Source organism: Schistocerca serialis, chromosome 4, assembly GCF_023864345.2.
Source record: "Schistocerca serialis cubense isolate TAMUIC-IGC-003099 chromosome 4, iqSchSeri2.2, whole genome shotgun sequence".
Taxonomy (NCBI): Eukaryota; Metazoa; Arthropoda; class Insecta; order Orthoptera; family Acrididae; genus Schistocerca; species Schistocerca serialis.
This window is the reverse complement of record NC_064641.1, coordinates 552,680,429-552,697,013: the sequence shown is the minus strand read 5'-3', so window position 1 is coordinate 552,697,013 and position 16,585 is coordinate 552,680,429.

Genomic DNA, 16,585 nt, shown 5'->3' with positions numbered 1-16,585 from the left:
TCCCGTGCTAGAAGACTTTCTTTGGGCCAGCATGGAAATGGCGGAAATAGTGCTAATTGGAATAAGAGAATGCCAATGCAAAAATTAACTAAGTGTAAATGCATTTATTTAGAATGTTACTTTTGGTTTCTTTTTACGAAAGGTCATACACACTTCTGTTGTACACATAAAATCTAAATGTGTAACCACTGATTGCGCCGTATTACTCTTTTTACGCTCTGAACCTGTCACTTGTAAACCACAGTGAAAGCGATTTGTACCTTGAAACAATATACCTCGTGGTTGAAATAATTTCAATACATCGGTCAACGATCAAAATTTCGCACCAACTCACTGAAGAACAGGTAAATAATGTATTACAATACGATTAGCAGCTGATGATTGACCCACAGGATTCGAGATGCGTCGTACTACTCCAGCACAAATTTTAATCAAGTCTTTTCCTGACCTGTGCCGGCCGGGGTGGCCGAGCGGTTCTAGGCGCTACAGTCTGGAACCGCGCGATCGCTACGGTCACAGGTTCGAATCCTGCGTCGGGCATGAATGTGTGTGATGTCGCGCCGATATGTGCCACTACATGCAGCCGGTTGCACCCAGCGCGCTCACCCACTCACCACGAATGAGACCTGTCGCCAAACATACCAAACGCACTCTGGAATTTTTTCCCGTCTTGCCTGCTATCTCCCTGGGGGTCTCCATCACCCGCCTAACACTGGAGCTCCCAATGACTAGCATACCCACCCTCTGTACTTGTCCGGCTTGGGCAGGAAATTCGACCGCTGGCCCAACAGGAGAGGCATCCCGTGCTGGCTCAGAGTTATCATCAACACTGAGTAGCACCTTGTACCTGTTGCTAAAACGTAGGGAGCCAGAGGCACGGACTGCTCCCTGTTCCGCCTCCCGTCCAGTGAAACGCGAAGCCACCTCTGTCTGCCGCCCACTCTGGAGTGAGGACGGACCGGTCACATGTTGCGTATCAGAAGCCGCAGCGACGTCTGGGTTACCCAGGGATTCCAGTGGCACCAAAGGTGTAGCAGGTCTCATCACTGGCGCCCCGACGTCGTCGCAACTTTGAGCATTAGCTAGAAGCTTGTCGACGGTATCCGACGCAGCTTCCAGCTATTTACGGACAGCAGCCAACTCTCCTTGTGTCCGCTCACAACAAGCACAGTCCCTAGTCATTTCGTACTGTGTATAATATATATATATATATATATATATATATATATATATATATATATATATATGTCTCAAATGGCGCTACTGAGTTTGAAATGTGTACAAAATATACAAAAGGAGAATAAAGTAACACTAAAAGTAGCTGTGCAGGTTTCTCACTGGACTCTGAAACCGCAAGCTGTTAATCAGAAATAAATTTCTCTACTCAAGTTGATGTATTTACAGATACCTGTTATTAGCAATCCTGTTTACCGAAAAGTTACTGCACAAGATAAATATTCAAACCAGAATACACTGATCTAAAATGTATGTAGCGACGGGAAAGTTTACACTAGGGTGGCGCCCTACACAAGGATATACATAAAACTTACGCAAAAACAAAAGCTACTATTAATTTTGTAGCCACTAGCCTAAACAGTAAAATACACTAGTATAATTCACTTCTTCGCAGAAGCACATGAAAAAAAAACTCCTGTTGTTGTTGTCTTCAGTCCTGAGACTGGTTTGATGCAGCTCTCCATGCTACTCTATCCTGTGCAAGCTTCTTCATCTCCCAGTACTTACTGCAACCTACATTCTTCTGTATCTGCTTAGTGTATTCATCTCTTGGTCTCCCTCTACGATTTTTACCCTCCACGCTGCCCTCCAATGCTAAATTTGTGATCCCTTGATGCCTCAGAACATGTCCTACCAACCGGTCCCTTCTTCTAGTCAAGTTGTGCCACAAACTCCTCTCCTCCCCAATTCTATTCAATACCTCCTCATTAGTTATGTGATCTACCCATCTAATCTTCAGCATTCTTCTATAGCACCACATTTCGAAAGCTTCTATTCTCTTCTTGTCCAAACTATTTATCGTCCATGTTTCACTTCCATACATGGCTACATTCCATACAAATACTTTCAGAAACGACTTCCTGACAATTAAATCTATACTCGATGATAGTAAATTTCTCTTCTTCAGAAACGCTTTCCTTGCCATTGCCAGCCTACATTTGATATCCTCTCTACTTCGACCATCATCAGTTATTTTGCTCTCCAAATAGAAAAACTCATTTACTACTTTAAGTGTCTCATTTCCTAATCTAATTCCCTCAGCATCACCCGATTTAATTCGACTACATTCCATTATCCTCGTTTTGCTTTTGTTGATGTTCATCTTATATTCTCCCTTCAAGACACTGTCCATTCCGTTCAACTGCTCTTCCAAGTCCTTTGCTGTCTCTGACAGAATTACAATGTCATTAGCGAACCTCAACATTTTTATTTCTTCTCCATGGGCTTTAATACCTACTCCGAATTTTTCTTTTGTTTCCTTTACTGCTTGCTCAATATACAGATTGAATAACATCGGGGACAGGCTATAACCCTGTCTCACTCCCTTCCCAACCACTGCTTCCCTTTCGTGCCCCTCGACTCTTATAACTGCCATCTGGTTTCTATACAAATTGTAAATGGCCTTTCGCTCCCTGTATCTTATTCCTGCCACCTTTAGAATTTGAAAGAGAGTATTCCAGTCAACATTGCCAAAAGCTCTCTCTAAGTCCACAAATGCTAGAAATGTAGGTTTGCCTTTCCTTAGTCTATTTTCTAAGATAAGTCGTAGGGTCAGTGTTGCCTCACGTTTTCCCACATTTCTGCGGAATCCAAAACTGATCTTCGCCGAGGTTGGATTCTACCAGTTTTTCCATTCGTCTGTAAAGAAAAAAAACTAAGACTAAATTAATTTATAGCTTATCAGACAAATGCTGCTGCTGCTACTGCGCGTCCTCTCGGCTCGGCTGTATTTAGTGTAGAATAATTGTGTCTAGAAGACAAATAGTTATGAATCTACAGTTTAGAATTTTCATACAACGTTTAAGAAAAATTTTAAAAATTCTGAACACCTCCATTGACGTGAAACTTCCTGGCAGATTAAAACTGTGTGCCGGACCGAGACTCGAACTCGGGACCTTTGCGTTTTGCGGGCAAGTGCTCTACCAAGCACGACTCACGCCTCGTCCTCACAGCTTTACTTCTGCTAGTACCTCGTTTCCTACCTTCCAAACTTTACAGAAGCTCTCGTCCGAACCTTGCAGAACTAGCACTCCTGAAAGAAATATTGCGGAGACATGGCTTTGTCTACATCTACATCTACATACATACTCGGCAATCCACCATACGGTGCGTGGCGGAGGGTACCTCTTACCACAACTAGCGTCTTCTCTCCCTGTTCCATTCCCAAAGAAGAACGAGGGAAAAATGACTGTCTATATGCCTCTGTACAAGCCCTAATCTCTCTTATCTTATATTTGTGGTCTTTCCGCGAAATATAAGTTGGCGGCAGTAAAATTGTACTGCAGTCAGCCTCAAATGCTGGTTCTCTAAATTTCCTCAGTAGCGATTCACGAAAAGAACGCCTCTTTTCCTCCAGAGACTCCCACCCGAGTTCCTGAAGAATTTCCGTAACACTCGCTTGATGATCAAACCTACCAGTAACAAATCTAGCAGCCCGCCTTTGAATTGCTTCTATGTCCTCTCTCAATCCGACCTGATAGGAATCCCAAACGCTCGAGCAGTACTCAAGAATAGGTCGTATTAGTGTTTATAAGCGATCTCCTTTACAGATGAACCACATCTTCCCAAAACTCTACCAATGAACCGAAGACAACTATCCGCCTTCTCCACAACTGCCATTACATGCTTGTCCCACTTCATATCGCTCTGCAATGCTACGCCCAAATATTTAATTGACGTGACTGTGTCAAGCGCTACACTACAAATGGAGTATTCAAACATTACGGGATTCTTTTTCCTATTCATCGGCATTAATTTACATTTATCTATATTAAGAGTTAGCTGTCATTCTTTACACCAATCACAAACCCTGCCCAAGTCATCTTGTATCCTCCTACAGTCACTCAACGACGGCATCTTCCGTACACCACAGCATCATTAGCAAACAGCAGCACATTGCTATCCATCCTATCCAAAAGATCATTTATGTAGATAGAAAACAACAGCAGACCTACTACACTTCCCTGGGGCACTCCAGATGATACCCTCACCTCCGATGAACACTCACCATCGAGGACAACGTACTGGGTTCTATTACTTAAGAAGTCTTCGAGCCACTCACATATTTGGAAACCAATCCCATATGCTCCTACCTGAGTTAGGAGCCTGCAGTGGGGCACCGAGTCAAATGCTTTCCGGAAGTCAAGGAATATGGCATCCGTCTGATACCCTTCAACCATGGTTCGCAAGATATCATGTGAAAAAAGGGCCAGTTGTGTTTCGCAGGAGCGATGCTTTCTAAAGCGATGCATGGACAGCAACTTCTCTGTCTCAAGGAAATTCATTATATTCGAACTGAGAATATGTTCGAGACTCTTGCAACAAACCGATGTTGAGGATATTGGCCTGTAATTTTGAGGATCCGTCCTTCTACCCTTCTTATACACAGGCGTCACCTGCGCTTTTTTCCAGTCGCACGGGACTTTACGCTGGGCAAGAGATTCACGATAAATGCAAGCTATGTAAGGAGCCAATGCAGTAGAGTAACCGAGCGAGGTGGCGCAGTGGTTAGACACTGGAGTCGCATTCGGGGGGACGAAGTTTCAATCCCGCGTCCGGCCATCCTGATTTAGGTTTTCCGTGATTTCCCTAAATCACTGCAGGCAAATGCCGGGATGGTTCCTCTGAAAGGGCACGGCCGACTTCCTTCCCTAATCCGATGAGACCGATGACCACGCTGTCTGGTCTCCTTCCCCAAACCAACCAACCAACCAACCAGTGGAGTACTCTCTGTAATATCGAATTGGAATCCCATCAGGACCTGGTGATTTATTTATTTTCAACCCGTTCAGCTGCTTCACAACCCCAGGGATGTCTATCACTACGTCCTCCATACGAGAATCTGTACGAGACTCAAACGGCGGTATGTTTGTACGATCCTCCTGCGTGAAAGATTTCTCAAATGCTACATTTAAAATTTCAGCTTTCGTTTTGCTGTCTTCCGTTTCCAGGCCAGACTGATCAGTGAGTAACTGGATGGAAGTCTTCGACCCGCTTACCGATTTTACGTAAGACCAGAATTTCCTTGGGTTTTCAGCAAGATCTTTTGCTAAGGTATGACGGTGGTAGTGGTTGTATGCTTCGCGCATCGCTCTTCTTACAGCATCACGAATCTCTACTAACTTTTGCCTGTCCTCATTCTCCCGATCTTTCTTGTATCGCGAGTGCAACTGTCTTTGCTTCCTGAGCATTCTCCGAATTGCGCTGTTAAACCACGGTGGGTCTTTTCCGCCCGTAACCCACTTTTTCGGCACATACTTCTCCAATGCGTGATTTACAATGTGTTTAAAATTTTCCCATAATCCTTCCACGTCCATCGTACCGGAAGTAAATGGAGTCGATTCATTTACTAAGTGGGATGCTAACAACTGCTTATCTGCTCTTTCTAGTAAGAATACTCTCCTAGCCTATTTGACCGATTTTTTAACTTTCGTAAACATAGTCGTAACGACAACATCATGATCACTAATCCCTGTCTCAACACTGACACCGTCGATGAGGTCTGGTCTGTTCGTGGCTATCAGATCTAAAATATTCCCATTACGCGCTGGCTGTCGATATAGCTGCTCAAGTCAGTTTTCGGATAATGTGTTCAAAAGTAATTCACACGACGGCTTGTCTGTACCACCTGTAATGAATCCATAGACATCCCAGTGTATACTAGGTAGGTTGAAGTCGCCTCCGACTAATATAGCATGATCAGGGTACTTCTGCGATACAGAGTGTAGACTCCCATTGAATGATTCTAGAACTGTCACGGTGGAACCTGGTGGCCGGTAATAACACCCAACAATTAACTTTATTTCTCCTAGCCTGTTAAACGTGTCCAGATACCTTGACAATCACACTCTACTTCGACCTCAGTAGACACAATATTTTTGTCAACTGCAATGAAGACACCACCTCCTAAGGAGTCTAATCTGTCTTTCCGATACACGTTCCAACCCTCACTAAATATTTCAGAACTTCATCTCAGGGTTCAGCCAGGTCTCAGTCCCGAGAATAATTTGCGCGCCACACGCTTCCCGGAGGGCAGAAATTCAGGAACTTTATTCCGAACACTCTGAAAATTTACTGCTAATATCTTGATAGCTGAAGTGTCTTTACACTGAGCGCGTCCCTGCACGTCGACTGGTGAGTGTTCACCAGGACACCTCGCACTACTGTCTAGCCTAAAAATCCCCTATGTCGACGCCACAAGTACTCTGCTACCCGAGTAGCCGCTTCCTTTGTGTAGTGCACCCCTGACCTATCTAGGGGCGTCCTACAATTACCCACCCAATAGCGCAAGTCTAGAAATCTGCAGCCAAGGCCGTCACAGAGTCTACGAAGCCTCTGGTTGAGACCCTCCACTCGGCTCCAAACCAAAGGACCCTGATCCACTCAGGGAACGATGGTGCAAATAGAGAGCTCTGCTTGCACCCCACGTGCGAGGCCAGCGGTCTTCACCAAATCCGCCAGCCGCCTGTACGAACTGAGGATCGCCTCAGAACCGAAACGACAGGCATCATTGGTGCCGACGTGAGCAACTACTTACAGACGACTGCACCCCGTACGCACAATAACCGCAGGCAAGGCCGCCTCCACATCTTGGATGAGGCCCCCGGCAGACACTCCGAGTGCACGTTGGAATTCTTTCCAGCCCTGTACGCTATTTCCCTAAAGGGCTCCATCACCCGCCTAACGTTGGAGCTCCCAATAACCAGCAAGTCTTTGCCCCCGTGTGCCTGCTCGGGCCCTGCTGAAGGAGCGGCCACCTGCCCACTGACAGGGTGAACGGGCGAGGCCAGCCGGCCAGCCTCCACATTGACCCTCCGCCTCGAGCGACGCGAACGCGTTGCAGTCCGCCACTCACCCTGAGGTGAGGGCGGCCCCAACGCGCCGGGTATACTAGAAGGTGCCTCGGCGGCTGAGTCAGCGGACGCAGTAAGCGACACCTGGGGTGTCTCAAGCGATGCGCCAGACCCTCCGCCGTCGCTGCACCTCGAGGCAGCAGCCTGAAGGCGGCTGACCGTGGCCAACAGCACGCTCAGATGCTCGCGAACTGCAGCAAGTTCCTCCTGCGCCCGCACACAGCACGCAAACACCCTATCCATCTTACTGCTAATGTCTGGACCCATAGAGTTGGGACGAATAAAACAGCAATATGCGACTGCACAGTTGCGTCACCAGCGCCAGATTGAGCTGCGATATATGAACAATTACTTACGAACTAAGCAATCAAATGACCACGACTACGCCACTATACAGATATTACAATGCGATCCTACCCCTGTCTTAGAACAAATGACAACCGCCTACGCGATGTTATACTCTACCGTTATTAAAATTTGATACTACCCCTTTCTAATTCGAAAATACGCAAAGATCGGAAAAATTTCACCACGAAAGCACACAAACACACAAAGTAATTTGAATGAAACCTGCGGAACTAATACGGAAAACTGAATATACGACTAGTTTCTGCTACTGCTGCTCGCACACGTCACTCTGCAAGCACAGATGAAACTGCACTGGCCTCTGTCTGCTGCTGACTGACTCTACGAAATAAACAGAAAGCACTGGCTGTCCAAAACAAACAACTGACTAACGACTCCGCGAATTTATACTTTACAGCTATCAATAAGCACAATAACTCCTCTCAAATACTGGAATACGCAAGAATTCTATGTAATTAAATATGCAAGCGCACAAATACTCGGAAAGAAATTAAGAATCAAACTACAAAACAAATATGAAAGCTAAATATGCCACTCGCTACTGCACTGCTGCTGCAGTGATACTTCACCAGCGGCTGCTCAAGGCGTGGGGGAGGTTTCCAGAATGAGATTTTCACTCTGCCGCAGCGGAGTGTGCGCTGATATGAAACTTCGTGGCCGATTAAAACTGTGTGCCGGAACGAGACTCGAACTCGAGACCTTTGCCTTTCGCGGGCAAGTGCTCTCCACTGAACTACCCAAGCACGACTCACGCCCCCTCCTCACAGCTTTACTTCTGCCAGTACGTCGTCTCCGCGAAAGGCAAAGGTCCCGAGTTCGAGTCTCGTTCCGGCACACAGTTTTAATCTGCCACGAAGTTTCATATCAGCACACACTCCAGTGAAAATCTCATTCAACCTGCATTGACAATTGCCACGGCATGATAACTGGTAAGCTGGTTCCTATTTTGCATACATATGCGGCCTAGAACTCCATCCTGCCTCTTATTTACTGGCCTTCCTTGGGATCTGATTAAAAATGGTCTGGTCCTTGGGTGCCTCCAAGTATTGAGATTCTCGGAGATTCTCGAGATCTGAAGACTCCTCCCCCCCCCCAGAACCACTGGCCAGGAGAAGACCCTCCTTCCCTCCAACCCCCCCCCCCCTCCCCGCCCCACTTAGACATCCACTGGTCCAAGAACGGGTCTCCGCGTGTTGTGACGAGCGGTGAGAAGACTGGTTCGGATGACGAGAATTCTTATCGCTTGTTGCTGTCCAGCACTGTATCGGCAAATGCTTTGCTGCACGGTGTCACGTTTATTCGTTGTTACAATCCGTGGCATTCAGCAGTGACCACTGAAACACATTGTCGCCCGCGGCAGCTGACGCTGGTGCCTACGGTTTTGTCCGAATCGAATTACTCACGGTCCACACTTAACGACGTGGCGCAGGGAAATTCCAGTACCTTAAAGCGTGTCCCACGCGTCCAATACAAGTTGCCCGCGCTTCCACAAATAACGGCCAACAAAAAAGTTTGTTTCCGTACAAAGAGAAAGAGCTAAAACATAAAGGACATAACTAATTTCGACCTTCTGATTCTGAAAGTGGAGTTAGTTTATCACCATCACCCTTCAATTTGTAGCTATGGAGGGTAAGTCTAGAAGCAGAGGCTACAGCCGTCTGTATAATTCCTTCACTAAATTTGTACAATGGTTAAATACTTAATGTACTAAAACTAAGTTGATGTGGACTACTGGGCCTATTGTAGAATTTTACAATCGAATATAAATTTCCTGGATGATGATGTTGATGGTCCAGTCCTTTTGTGACAACTTCATTCAGTGGGATGTGGATCCTTCATGCTCCAATATCCAACAGTAGTCATTTCACGTTGAAGAATTACATTTTCTTTATACACTACTGGCCATTAAAATGGCTACAACAAGAAGAAATGCAGATGATAAACGGGTATTCATTGGAAAAATATATAATACTAGAACTGACGTGTGATTACATTTTCACGCAATTTGGGTGCATAGATCCTGAGAAATCAGTACCCAGAACAACCACCTCTGCCCGTAATAACGGCCTTGATACACCTGGGCATTGAGTCAAACAGAGCTTTGATGGCGTGTACAGGTACAGCTGCCCATGCAGCTTCAACACGATACCACAGTTTATCAAGAGCAGTGACTGGCGTATTGTGACGAGCCAGTTGCTCGGCCACCATTGACCAGACGTTTTCAATTGGTGAGAGATCTGGAGATTGTGCTGGCCAGGGTAGTAGTAGAACATTTTCTGTATCCAGAAAGGCCCTTACAGGAGCTGCCACATGCGGTCATGCATTATCCTGCTGAAATGTGGGGTTTCGCAGGGATAGAATGAAGGGTAGAGCCACGGGTCGTAACACATCTGAAATGTAACGTCTACTGTTTAAAGTGCCGTCAATGCGATCAAGAGGTGACCGAGACGTGTAACCAATGGCACCCCATACCATCACGCCGTTTGATACGCCAGTATGGCGATGACGAATACACGCTTCCAACGTGCGTTCACCGCGATGTCGCCAAACACGGATGCGACCATCATGATGTTGTAAACAGAACCTGGATTCATCCGAAAAAATGACTTTTTGCCATTCGTGCACCCAGGTTCGTCGTTGAGTACACCATCGCAGGCGCTTCTGTCTGTGATGCAGCGTCAAGGGTAACCGCAGCCATGGTCTCCGAGCTGATAGTCCATGCTGCTGTAAACGTCGTCGAACTGTTCGTGCAGATGGTTATTGTCTTGCAAACGTCCCCATCTGTTGACTCAGGGATCGAGACGTGGCTGCACGATCCGTTACAGCCATGCGGATAAGATGCCTGTCATCTCGACTGCTAGTGATACGAGGCCGTTGGGATGCAACACGGCGTTCCGTATTACCCTCCTGAACCCACCGATTCCATATTCTGCTAACAGTCATCGTACCTCGACCAAAGCGAGCAGCAATGTCGCGATACGATAAACCGCAATCGCGATAGCCCACAATCCAACCTTTACCAAAGTCGGAGACGTGATGGTACGCATTTGTCCTCCTTACATGAGGCATCACAACAACGTTTCACCAGGCAACGCCAATCAACTGCTGTTTGTGTATGAGAAATCGGTTGGAAACTTTCCTCATGTCAGCACGTTGTAAGTGTCGCCACTGCCGCCAATCTTGTATGAATGCTCTGAAAAGCTAATCATTTGCATATCACAGCATCTTCTTCCTGTCGGTTAAATTTCGCGTCTGTAGCACGTCATCTTCGTGGTGTAGCAATTTTAATGGCCATAAGTGTAGCAGCTTTCCATCGACAAAATGAGCTGATACAACGTTTCCCTATGTTACTCACTAATAGCTCTCTAATTGGCAGATGGTAAGTCCAAATGCGAATGAAGGAAGTACATTTTTAGAAATACTCTGCATTCAAGGCTTTTATAGTTCTCTATAAGATTTATCACTCATACATAATTGTTTTCTGCTGTTATATTGCCAGTGAAACCTTCAACAACGCCCTCAAATGAATTCCTACCTGCCAGTTCTGACTAAATTTTTCTTCAGAATTCTTATCATGCGTTGTCTTTCGGATCTCAAGCCGTACAAAAATCCCTTCTTTGAATTTTACGTCACTCAATTCAGTGAACTCTTAATGCAGACGCATGAAGCCCTTGTCACGTTTGTCCATCCTCATCATAAAATTCTTGATAAATCTGAGCTTTGAATGCAGCAGGGTAAGGCAGACATTTTAAGAATCCATCAAAAGTGCATAATTCATTGTTTCTTTCCCCGGAGCGAATTCCTCTTGCGATGGCACCGCTTAACTAGATAAAATTTGTCTGTAGCACTGCTGTCCCAAAGACAAAGGAAACAGCAATTTTGTGAAACCACGCTACAGACCAGTTACTAAACCAGTAACGTTAAGAATACCACATCTTTTCCCATTGTTTTCTTTGTAGTTAATAGCTTCAAATGTCTGATAAATTTGCGTAATTCTCTTTCGTTGTCACATAGTATCCAACAGGTATAGAAGGAAACGTATTGCCATTGTGATAGTACCGCACTCACGTTTGTCTTGGAAGCGTCTATAAACAGGCAGCACTCTGCACCGTGATATGGAATGTGAATTGTTTCGTTCAGCCTGCTTCAAACCTATAAACACAAATGTTATATTTTTAAAAAAATTGTTCACAGTAAAATTAAAATGAAAAAGCCATTGAACACTTTTTCAGCGCTGCACACATAAATATACAGTTCTACAATAAATCTCACAACTGTTACACCACTTGTAGTTCATAACGTCATGTGGGAGGCACCTACGATGGTCTATAACTGAGTTATCGATTACCAAAATATGTGACTTAAATCGCCGTACTTGCCGATGGCATTGACTTGGAAGCTTGTATTTTGTACATGTTCTGATTTAACATTTTACGTCACATTACTTTATAGAATTAAGTAAAATGTATACTTTTTCAGCACGCAAGGCACTGGTGATCAGTGCAATTAAAAGCTACCGCCTAATGCGGTGAGAATGTATGACGATGCCATGTCCACGGCCATCCCAGGCATTGCTGCTAGTGTCTGTGCAAACAGACTTCGATCCACGAGGAAAGGAACGTTCATAAGCACAGGTTAGGTAAACTCTTACTGGAAAGGAGTATTGCAGACATATTTTCACTAATGTATTCAATACTGAATCCAGCTAATTTTATAGGACAACATACATAATTACTCGGAGATATAGAATAGTTAGGCATATGTTACAACAAGAGCGGTAAAAAGGGATGGCGGAAAGAGAGCTTGTCTCAGGGGGAAGCTACATGTATTTGACAAATCGTTGATGTTGTAGGCAGTGGCAGTGATGATAATGGAGATGGTAACTGACAGGAGTGGATAACTGCACCAGAACAATAACAGTACTGATGATCGAAAGAAAGATCAATTTATCGTTCATTCTTACCACTGTTTACGGTAACATTCAACAGTGAGCTTAAAATTTGTTGTAAGACAACAATTGTCTGACACTTCCCAGTGCGCTATGTTATCTTGAACTGCTCGAAAGCGGAGAGTATCGGCGGAAGCTGCTCCTGCTGGTGACAGGTGGGCCAACCTACATGATACACTTCACAGCCTCTTCTGCAAATAAATTTGATGCCTATAAGTCAGATTATAAGACCAACGTCATTTGTCTTATGATCCCTTTGGGTATTGTTGAGACGTCATTAATGGAGTTACGAATGTGTATTAATTATCGCTTAATTCATCTATGTAATAAAACGCACACTGAGTCTGTATCAGCAAAAAATTATAATTTATATCTAACTGTGGCATACGATTCCAAAGCAACAGATGTTAATAAGTTGGTACTGAACAAGAAATAAATTTATGACGTCCGTCGTTTGACCGAGTAACGTACTTAGAAGACAATTTGGACTATCGAAATTGTTCACGATAAGTGACACACAGTAAGAGTGTAGACGTCACTGCGTGTTCTAGTGAAACACAAACGATGCGTAGGCCCAATTCTTCTGTAAATTTGAAATATATCAGAAAGAATAACACAGTATTGCAGACATTGTTACCATATTAAGTACACATTTCATTATTAAAAAAAGGGGAAAAAACAGAATGAAAGACAACATGTGAAATCCAGTAAGCTCGATGAATTATATCTCCCACGTATCGAGCTGAAACAGTTTACCATTTATTGGTTAGAAATAAGGAGGCAAGTTCAAACTAAGGTTATACATCCCATCAACGAAAAAGTCACAAGAAATAGAGCATTAGCACAGGATAGGCAAAGAGGGGAAGAAAAATGACGTGTCCATCCCGGAAATAGCCATAATTTTTTGAAGGAAATCACTTGTATCCTAAATCACGATGCTCAAACAGAGATTGGAAATCTGCTCCTTCAGAACGCGAATTTAATTGCTTTAACTACTGCATTACCTTCCTCGATACTCATTTTACAGAAGACCACTACCCAATAAACAACTCTAAATAGTAATACCTCATGTTTTCTCTGTGTTAAGATGTGCACACACATAGTAAAATTTACGAAACAGGGATTTCAATATATGCAGACTGTAGTGTCTTGTACCGTAAGGAGCCGGCCGCTGTGGCCGAGCGCTTCTAGGCGCTTCAGTACGGAACCGCACTACTGCTACGGTCGCAGGTTCGAATCCTGCCTCGGCCATGGATGTGTGTGATGTCCTTCGGTTAGTAAGGTTTAAGTCTAGGGGACTGATGACCTCAGATGTTAAGTCCCATAGTGCTCAGGGCCATTTGAACCATTGTTTGTACCGCAAGGAAGCAAAGAAGAAGACATTATGGGTGGCCGGTATCCTCTTTGTACAATACAAATGCACACGTGGATTAATATCATTGTTTATTTATGTGAACTTTTACTTGAATAGAGTCCTTGTGTTGTAGTACAAGCACATCAGTAATAGTCCTCAGGCAGACAATATCGGTAGTCTTGCTATTACAAACTTAAGTCTCACAGTTAGTCCCGCAATAATCACTAATCTGGTCGCAATGTCCTCTCATAACCTGTTATGAAATAATCACGCTCTGGGAGCAAATGACAGATGCCAAACTATAATGAGTGAGTCAGTGAGGCCCTCAGATCAGCGAGGGCGGCTTAAACACATGCTGTCGTTGGCAGCGTGGCGGCGTGTTTCTTGTCGGTGTGTCCTCCCTGGCCTCTCTCGTGAAAGGCGCACTTGATCCTGCGCCTACCAATCAATCTTCGCTTCACCTTAGCCGACCAATGTGCTGGCGACAACTGACGCCAGCACACAGACGAAGTATTCCGAATGCTACTGACAAAAAAGTGGAGCACCCAGAATAGAGGAGGAAAGAGAGTAAAAGATCACAGGCTCACAGGCTATGTGATATTATTTCAGTGATTACGAAATCGAGTCAAATTTAGAAGGATAAAGGCACTATGAGCCCACTTGGCAGTATGATGCTGCACCCACTCTGGCTTGGATGCATGCACTGATGCAGTTGGGAAGGATGTTATAAAGCCGTTGTATCCTCTCCTCAGGCAAGCTGCTTCACAGCCAATGCCAGTGGTCACTAATATCCTGAAACTTGCGCTGGGACGGAGGTGAGGCCCGAGCCGTTCCCACACATGTTTTCTTGCGAGTGGTCTGGGTATCTTGCTGACCACACGCACTCCTCAACTCAGCATCACGCGTACGGTTCACATATAGATTTGCCATGTGTAAACTAATATTGTCGTCCTGAAAAGTATCACCACGATACGTTCACATTAGAGGTAACGCTTGATATAGCAGGATGTCCATAACACACTGTTTTGCCCACAGAGTTCACCGAAGAACTACCGTCCGTGATCGAAACTCGTACCCAATGGTTTCCCACACCATGAAGTCAACAGTAACAGCCTAGTCTGGTTGCTGGTAGTCTCCGACCAATGGTTTAGGATGATACAGAATGTTGCAGTAAGTCTCTGGGCAAAGTAAGTCTTGGGGTAGCGTCTTTGATTAGTAATCAATACGTCCTTGGTGCTGGGTTCGAACCACGCTACTGTTTAAATTCGCCATCGTCAGCAATGGCGGGCGAAGACTTCCAGCATCAGAAACCACCCTCATTTTGCCATCAGCTTCGTTAAAAAGGGCGGAGGAGCGGACAGAAGTACATGGCACTCTCATGCCCTTGGGTTGGAAAAGGCCCCTAAAGGCGGAAGAATGAGCAACGATCAAAAACATGAGGATGCAGAAGGAAATGGAAACCATTGGATTAAAGACATATAATGTATATCCTTAGGACAAGTGGCCTATATATGGATGTCTCCAATGGCAAAAGATTCCGTACTGATCCTCCGTTCATATCTCCAGGAAGGGACTGCCATTGCTAAGTTGGCCATGATGAAAAGGTAGAATAGCCAACGAAAGGATAATGTTCTACGAATGGAGCCATGGAATGCCAGGAGCCTGAAAGTGCTAGGGAAGCTAGAAAACCGGAAAGGGAAATGCAAAGGTTCAGTATAGATAAAGCTATAGGAAGTGAAGTGAAACGGAAGAAGGCCATGGGTTTCTGGTCGGATGAGTATAGGCTAATATGAACAGCTGCAGAAAATGGTATAACGGGAGAAGAATTCATTAGGAACAACAACGAAGGGCAGAAAGTGAGTTTCTGTGAATAGTTCACTGATAGGATTGTTCTCGTCAGAATCGACAGCAGACCAACACCGACAACAATAATTCAGATATACATTCCGATGTCGGGGGCAGAAGATGAACAGGCAGAGAAAGTATATGAGGATACTGAAAGGATAATTCACTAGGTAAAGAGAGATGCAAATCGAATAGTCATGAGGGATTGGAATGCGCTTTTAGGAAAAGGAGTACAAGAAAGGGTCGTGGGAGAATATGGGCTTGGTAATGGGAATGAGTTTTGCATTAAATATCAGCTAGTCATATCGAATATTACTTTCAAGAACCGCAGGAGGAGCAGGTATACTACAGATAGGCTGAGAGATAAAGGGAAGATTTCACTTAGATTACATGGTCAGACAGAGATTCCGAAATCAGATACTGGGTTGTAAGACATACCCAGGAGCAGATATAGACCCAGATCATAGCTTAATAGTGATGAAGAGTAGACTGAAGTTTAAAAGAATAGTCAGGAAGAATCAGTGCACAAAGAACTGGGATACGGTAGACTAAGGAATGAAGAGATATACTTAAAGTTCTCTGAGGCAATAGATACGCGATAATGAGTAACTCAGTAAGCAGTTCAGTTGAAGAGGAATGGGCGTCTCTGAGAAGAGCAATCGCATAAGATGGAAAGGAAAGTTAGGGACAAAGAAAGTAACAGCGAAAAATCCATGGACATCAGGATAAATAATTCAGATGATCGATGAAAGTAGGAACTACATAAATGTTCAGGGAAATTCAGAGTATAGAAATACAAGTCACATGTGAATGAAATAAATGGGAAGAGCAGGGAAGGTAAGAGGGAATGGCTGTATCAAACATGTGAAGAAATTAAAAAGAAATGATTGTCAGGACTCACTCAGCATACAGAAAAGTCAAAAAACCTTTATCGAAATCATAAGCCAGTGGAATTGGAATTCCACTGTTAAATATAGGGAAGGG